Here is an 8,367-nt window from a genome sequence, read left to right on the forward strand (position 1 = left end):
AAAAAAAAAAAAAAAAAAAAGAAAAACGCGAAAGAAATGTTATCTCGGGGGACGAGGAAGGAGAGTACGCATATATAGGGTCTAAGGGGGCATCTATGATAGACTATATGAGCCGTTTATTTTGAAAGTGGCCTAAGTCCATTTATACTTAAATTGAGATATTTATTATTGATAATGTCCGAAGGCAATGATGAAGGTAATTTTAATTAATTAGTATTAAACAAGTTAACCTCAGTTTCTGGACAACCGCTTTAGTTGAATAATCAGTACGTTTAATTAATGCAGTTAAACAAAATTTACGCAATATACATACTTATAGTTAAATATAAAACTTAAAATTTTATATTAAATTTTAGAAAGTATTTCACCCATGGGGAAGAACAAAACGACAAGACCATTTAGTTCAGATAGCGAAGAAGAATTAATAACTAATGATTTCAAGGAAAATCGAAAAAGAAAGAGAATTATAGAACAATATTCGTGGCCAGGGGACGAAGATACAGATAACAATGGAGAAAAGATTGATGAAACGTACATCCAAAAATTGCGAGAGATTAAACGGAATTCAGGAAAAAGATATTGTACTCAAACCGGAAATATTGTACCTTTAAAAGTGTTCCAACATGAAGATTGCCGTTGTCGAAAAGCTTGCATAAAACATTACGAAGAAGGAGAAAGAAAGATTATTTTATAGAAATTTTGGTATTTGGGAGATTTTAATAAACAAAATGTATTGCTTTACGAAGCTATCGAGCGCAAAACTGTGAAACGAAGACGTCAAAAAAACGGAAAAGGTTCGCCAAGTTTTTGGAGTTGTTTGGGGTATTTGTTAAATTCTGAAAACGGAAAAGTTCCCGTCTGTAAAAAATTCTTTTTGGGTACCTTTAAAGTAAGCGAAGGACGATTAAAACGTGTATTAAACTCTGCAAATGTAGGAAATGATTTACGCGGGCGTATGGTTGGATCATCGAGAGAAATTTCTGAGGAAGAGAAAAAGCACGTACGAAACCATATTAAAAGTTTTCCTAAATTTGAATCCCATTATACCAGATCTCATAATCCTAATAGAAGATATCTACATCCTGATCTAACTCTTAGGAAAATGTTTCATTTAAAATAAAATAAAATAAAAGCCGTTAATGTGTGAACTTAGAGAAAAATATTTAAAAAAGATTTTGATCTACATATCCACCAACCGCCCAAAGAAAGATACATGTCAAAAATGCGACTTATTGAACATCAAAATTAAAGCATCGAATGATGATGAAGAAAAGAATAAACCTACAGAAGAACAAGATGTCCATATGTCCATTTAAGACTAGCAGAATCAGCTAGGAAATCACTAAAACAAGATCAGGAACAAGTATCACGTAATTCAGATTATTATTTCGCTTTTTCGTTCGACTTGCAAAAAGCATTACCTTATCCAAAGTAGCCTGCTTCAGTGGCATATTATAAACGCAATATGTACGTTCTAAATTTGGGTTATCACAATTTTCATAACGATAATGTTCACATGTACATTTGGGAGAAAAGTATCGCTTCGAGAGGTGCTCAAGAAATAGCTTCATGCATTCTAAAACACGTTAAAAATTTAAGAAGTGAAAGACACATTATAGCTTACAAGGAGAGTGCAAGTTCCTCGGGTCACCGATTTGGTTCAAACTTTGCAGGTTTGTAGATCTTGTCACGCAGTTCAAGAAAATATACCTTTATAGGAGCAACTACCCAGTAATTTTTGAGATATTTATGATTAAAGTTTTATTATTTCTTTAACTACAGATGTATTTCCACTAGTTTTCAAGTAATGTTGTGGCCCAACGGCGACGTCCGAAAATTCTTACGCTGTGGGTCGGTGAAAACTAGTGGAAATACATCTGTAGTTAAGGAAGTAATAAAACTTTAATCATAAATATCTCAAAAACTATTGGGTAATTGCCCCTATAATGGATATTTTCTTGAACTGCATGACGAGATCTACAAATCTGCAAAGTTTGAACCAAATCGGTGACCCAAAGAACTTGCACTCTCCTTGTTAGAGTGACATGTGTGCAGGACAAAATAAAAACATTAAAGTAGCTTTAACGTAGCTAAAAATTGTTCAAACTGTTGAAAATAATCAAATCATAGATCACAAATTCTTAATATCAGGATATTCGTTTTTACCAAATGATAGAGATTTTGACGTGGTAGAAATGTCATTAAAAAAAAAATAATTTACTGTTTGTCTCCCAAGATTATTATAATATTATCAAAAAGTGCCGGAAAGATAATAACTTTATCGTAAAGGGAATAAAACAAGAAGATTTTTCATCAACAAAATGATTAGAAGACGCAATTTTTAAAAGGGTAAAGAATTCTAACGAAGAATCAATAAACTGGTTAAAAATATATTGTATGCGTTTTGTCAGAAATGAACCGTATAAAATTTTCTATAACACATCGATGAATGAGAATGAAAATTTTTAAGTCCTGGATTTATTACCACGTCGGGGTAGACCAAGAAAGTTCGAAAATATTTTATTGACACCACTGTATAAAAATATCAGAGAAATTACAACAGCAAAATTCAAGGACATAATGGACCTACTACGATATATACGACCGGAACATCATGACTTCTTCAAATCCCTTTCACACACACAAAATGTAGATGAGCAGTAAATTGTTCTGTAATTTATGTAGTTAAAAAATGTTTTGAATCGCATATATTATATTTTTGAAGTGTTGTAAAGATATATAAAATAAATTGAGTATTGTTCTTTTCAATTTGAAGCATCTTAAATTATGTCGAATGGATTTGGGCTCCTTCAAATTTTATAAAGAATTTGGTTGTTAATTTTGAAAGTGGCCTAACTCCATTCTTTGTAAGAAAATGCATATTATTCGCTTAATAATTGTCATTATCATAATAGGAACTATAAATTTAACTCCTTTAGATACACTTAAGCAGTATGACTCATTAATATCCTGTACGTATATTTTTAATAGCATTGAAACACAAACCCTTAACACTCAAGTCATTTTGACTGGTCGTGCAATTTCAATTCAAAATTCCTACTGCATGTAACATTTGCTTTCCGAAATGATGTTATGACTTTCGTAGCTATAAGTAGAGAATACATTTTATGAACTTAATGTTACTTTATATATATTCGTAACAAATATATTTTTTGTTATTGACACTTATACCAGTATCAGTGAAAATGACCGGTGCATGTTTCTATGAAGAAATTCTGTGATGAAATAACATTGGGACAGATATAACAATCGATGGCTACTGTAATGTTTTATCGGCACAGAAATATGATTTCGGGAGAATCTTATGACCGATGCAGTACATATAGCGGCCCATGCGTCTTTCGTTCGTTCCGTTATCGGCATTGAGTCGATTACGGCGATTACGGCGATTCCGCGCAGTATTTATTTAGCACACGGACCCAATGTTGCGGGCCACCGCGAAATATGATATATTTTTACGAGACATTTTCTTACGAGCACTTACTTTGTAAGTGCAAGAAGCACGAACAGTCTTGTTTCGAGCTTCATTCGACACACAAGAAATAAAATCTTAGTCCAAACGATCTCCAAGCGTAATCATTCACCTTTATCCCCACAGTGACACAGGTAAGAAACATTTATGTGGATATTGAAATATTCAAAAATAGATTCTTCAGTAAAAAGCCTGTTACGCGGTGCATATAGAGTATCCCGCCTTGGCATCGCTAAATAAGCCGTGAGGTCGGTATTTCTAAGGTTTATAACACGATCGGAAAGACAGACTATTTTAGAGTTGGGCTCAAGGTATATTGGGGGGCAATGAAACTAATATTCTTTCAAATCTTCATTTGGTCTACGCTCAATAGCCAAAGGAAGTGTTATAAACCTCGGTAATTCTGAAGGGTCATCCCGAAGTCCCGCTAAGGGTAACAAACTACCGACACATCGGGCCCGGACGAATACCGCAAGCCTTGGGAAAAAGCCATGACCTCACGCCCGCTCAAGTGTCATCCCACCCTTGCAGGAGAAGGCGCGCCAAGGGCGCATGGAAGGGGTGATCACCACAATTAGGATGCCGCTGATTGGGAAATTAACATTTTTCTAAACAACCAATCAGCGCGCATCCTCGACGTGCCAAGGCGAGGTACTGACTAGCTGAAAAAGGTCAGTCAGCAAAATTCCAACTTTCAAACAGTCAAAATCCAACCTTCAAAGTGTGACATTCCAGTATTCAAAGAGTCTAGTTCGAAGGAAATAACTTCGATACATTCGCGACGCGTGGGAACGAAGCCTAAATACTGAGAGTGTTACTTAGTTTCAACTTATTTTTATAGCGATCGTCAGGCCCTGAAAATGGCAAAACGAATAAAAGTTTCTACATATTTGAAAAATGCAACCAGCATACCTCTGGAATGTTCAGATGTAGAAAGTGATGAATTATATGATAGTGACGGCGAATTATTGGAGAGACAATCTGATCCGCAAGGCAGTGACGATACAATGCTATTATCGAGAGTAGTGATGAGGAAATTTCTGATAAAGACAATATAGATCAGTCAAGCGACAGTGATTGCGAAAATATTCCAAACAAACGTACGAGACGATGCATGAGATTCCCTTCCAGTTCTGAAGACGAAGGTGGAAGTAACGTACCAAATCAGCAAACTGAAATTACTTCAGACGGAACTATTTGGAAAAGAATTGAAGAAGGAGGTACTGCTGGTAGATTACCAGTTCAGAGTGTTTTCAAAGATATACACGGACCAACAGCACATGCTGAAAGAAACATTACGAAGGGGAATCTAAGTAGTGCATTCCTATTACTGATTGACAACCATATTTTGGAACATGTACGAATTTGTACAGAGTTAGAAACCTCTCGAGTTTTGGGGAAAAACTGGACAATTACGCAAGCAAAATTGAAGGCGTTTCTTGCAATATTGTACGCACGAGGGGCGTACGAAGGAAATACTTTGAGGCTTCAATATTTGTGAAACAATAAGTGGGGACTATCATTTTTCTGCAGCACTATGAGTAGACGCGATTTTACCCAGATTCTGCGATACATTCGCTTCGACAAAAGAAATCAGAGGAGTCAACGTTTGCAAACAGACAAATTCGCTTTAGTCTCGGCAGTTTGAGAAAAATTTATTGAGAACAGTCAAAACTGCTTCAAACCGGGAGCTTATATTACCGTAGATGAGCAACTCTTTCCAACGAAGGCCAGATGTAGATTTACTCAGTATATGCCAAACATACCTCATAAATTTGGCATAAAATTTTGGCTGGCGTCTGATGTACAGTCGAAATATGTGGTAAATGGCTTTCCGTATTTAGGAAAAGACGAGACTCGAAATGCATCAACCCCTCTAAGCGAATTTGTCGTAATGAAACTTCTTGAACCGTATACCATGAAGGGTAGAACTGTAACAACCGATAATTTGTTTACAAGTATTCCTTTGGCGTTAAAATTAAGATCTAAAAATACTTCGTTGCTTGGAAAAATACGCGCAAACAAGAGGGAACTGCCGAAAACTTGCAAACTGAAAGAAGACAGCATGGCTCGTTTCTCAACGTTGTTGTACCAATCCAATGAATGCACACTTACCGTTTACAAGAGCAAACCGAATAAAAAAGTACTCATACTAAGTACAAAACATAAACACGTAAAAATTGATAAAACTGCTAAGAAATTACCTGAAACTGTATCGTTTTATAACAGAACTAAATTTGGCGTCAATGTTACTGATCAAATGGCACGAAAATATACCGTGAAATCAGGTTCCAGAAGGTGGCCACTTCAAGAGTTTTTCAACATTTTGGATTTAGCCGGACTAAATTGCTGGATATCGCACAAAAATACAACAGGAGAAAATATCTCACGGAAAGATTTTCTGTTTCGATCAGCAGAAGAACTTGCTTCAGAATATCAGACTTCAAGGCAAAAACCACACGAAGCTGATATACCAACTACAAGTGGCACGGTTCCAGAACGCAGATGGTGTAAAACAGGATATTGCAATAACAATAAGACTACAAATATTTGCAATACATGCAAAAACGTGTATGCGGAAAGTGCACACGCAGTAAAATCTACATATGTAGAAATTGTGACCGATAAACTGTAAACAATTAAGCGTTTTGTTATTTGACATTATCTATAAATCCACTTATCTATTACGATTAATACTGTTCAATTTGTTTTGTCACTTTTTAAGAGCGAATAAAGACTGGAAGCCTCAATAAGCATTTTTTCTTATACACCAGTCATTCTAACTGGTTTTGATAGAAATAGGTGTATGTAAATAGCTGGTATATCTAGTGTTAAATATCTCAATTTAAGTATAAATGGACTTAGGCCACTTTCAAACTAAACGGCTCATTTACATAGAGCAAGATCTCACAAGAGCGAAAAGAGAGATTCAACAAAGAATCAGAAGAGTCGCGATAGAAGAAAGGGAAAAGGACAAGGAAGTAAAGATAGGCTACCAAAAAGTAAGAATAGACGGGGAATGGATTGGCTGGGCAAAATGGGAGAAGGAGACGAGTGAAGAACATCAAAGTTTTTGTTAGTTAAGAGGACAGCGATGCTACAGTAGAAATGCAAATTCTGTTTTGGAACGTGGCTGGTTTCAGCGGAAAAGGTAAGGATCTATGGGAGTATGTGAGCGGTTTTGATTTCGTAGGGTTGGTGGAAACGTGGTGGGTGGAAGAGAGTTGGAGAAAGTTCAAAGATCGCTTGCGAAAGGCTTTTAGATGGAGACATCAGCACGTAAGGAGAGAGAGAGAAACAAAGGAAGGGCCAAAGGTGGCACGCTAATAGGAGTTAGAGAGGAATGGAAAGAGGAGAAGGAGACAGAGGAAGCAGAAGATATGATGGGCAGACGAGTTAGGGTTGACGGAGAAAAATGGAATATTTGGACAATATACAACAACGGAGAGATGTCGAAGAGGGCAAGGAGAATCAAAGGTGCAATAAAAGAAGAGGTAGAAAACAATCTAATCATAGGCGGAGATTTCAATGGAAGGACAGGGAAAGAAGACCATCTATATGCAGAAGAAGCTATGATGGAGGGAGGATGGGAATTTAGAGAAAGAAAGTCGAAGGACAGAGTGAAAAATACAGAAGGAGATTGTCTGCTAAGACTTATGGAAGAGAGAGGCTGGCATTTGGCCAATGGCAACCTTACGGGGGACGAGGAAGGAAAGTACACGTATGTAGGGCCTAGGGGGGCATCCGTGATAGACTATATTATCCTGAATACAGAGTATGGAAAAAGTAAGGAGGTTTGAAGTAGGAGACAGGATTGAATCTGACCACCAACCCTTATGCTGCTACATAAACGCGGATGAAAGTAGGAGGGCGGAGATGGTACCAAAGGAGGTGAAGACAGTAATCGAATGGGACGAAGAAGAAAATTTTCGAATAAGAATGGAGAGCCGAGAACGAGAAAGATGGTGATACGGAATGTAACAGGGATGACTAGAATTAACGAAACCATGGAGGTAGTTAATGGATGCGATATAGTGGTACTCCAAGAGACATGGATCGAGGAAAAAGCAATCCAGAGTTATGTAGCCAAATTATTGTAGATGAGCAGTTCCACTAGACGGCGAAAGCAGCTGTAAGAACAAAAAACAAAGGCAGGGTAAGCGGGGGCCAACTTCTGGGAATAAGAAAAAGTATGAGCTGGGAATTAATAAAGGAGTGGGACTGTGGGTTGGCAGCCAGAGGTACCTTTAGCGGGAGAGAAAGTAACACTGATAACGGTCTATAACGATAAGGGTATTGGAAAATTAAAGAACGGGTTAGAAGCCTTAATCGAAGAAGTGGAGAAAAACCAGGAACGAATACTATTAGTCGGGGACTGGAACGCAAGGATCGGAAAGGAACAAGGAAGAGTGGACAGACAGGAAGATGATGAACGGACAAGAAGTTCAGAAGATGGAATCTTGAATCCAGAGGGAAAGAAATTACTGGAAATATTCCAGGAAATGGGCTGAACAATTTTGAATGGAAGAATCAAAGGAGACGAAGAAGGAAAAGTAACGTATATTGGAGCCAAAACAAGTTCGGTACTGGATTACGCAATATAATCAAGGAAGAAGACAACATCTTGATCGATCACATGGAAGTCGTACCAAGAACGGAATCTGACCATCTTCCGATTGTTATACTGGAAGACCACCGAAACTGAACGAAATAACGAAGAGAGAAAAGTTAAAGAAGAAACAAGCGAACCAAACTATCTTTGGAGAGAAAAAAAGGCGGAAGAGTACCAGAGAATACTGAGTGAATTATAGAAAATGGAATGGAATAACTTAAAACCGGGAGAAAGAGTGAAGAAACTCGATAAAATAATTGAA

This window comes from Eufriesea mexicana, unplaced genomic scaffold, assembly GCF_001483705.2.
Source record: "Eufriesea mexicana isolate 0111107269 unplaced genomic scaffold, ASM148370v2 scaffold7871, whole genome shotgun sequence".
Classification (NCBI taxonomy): Eukaryota; Metazoa; Arthropoda; class Insecta; order Hymenoptera; family Apidae; genus Eufriesea; species Eufriesea mexicana.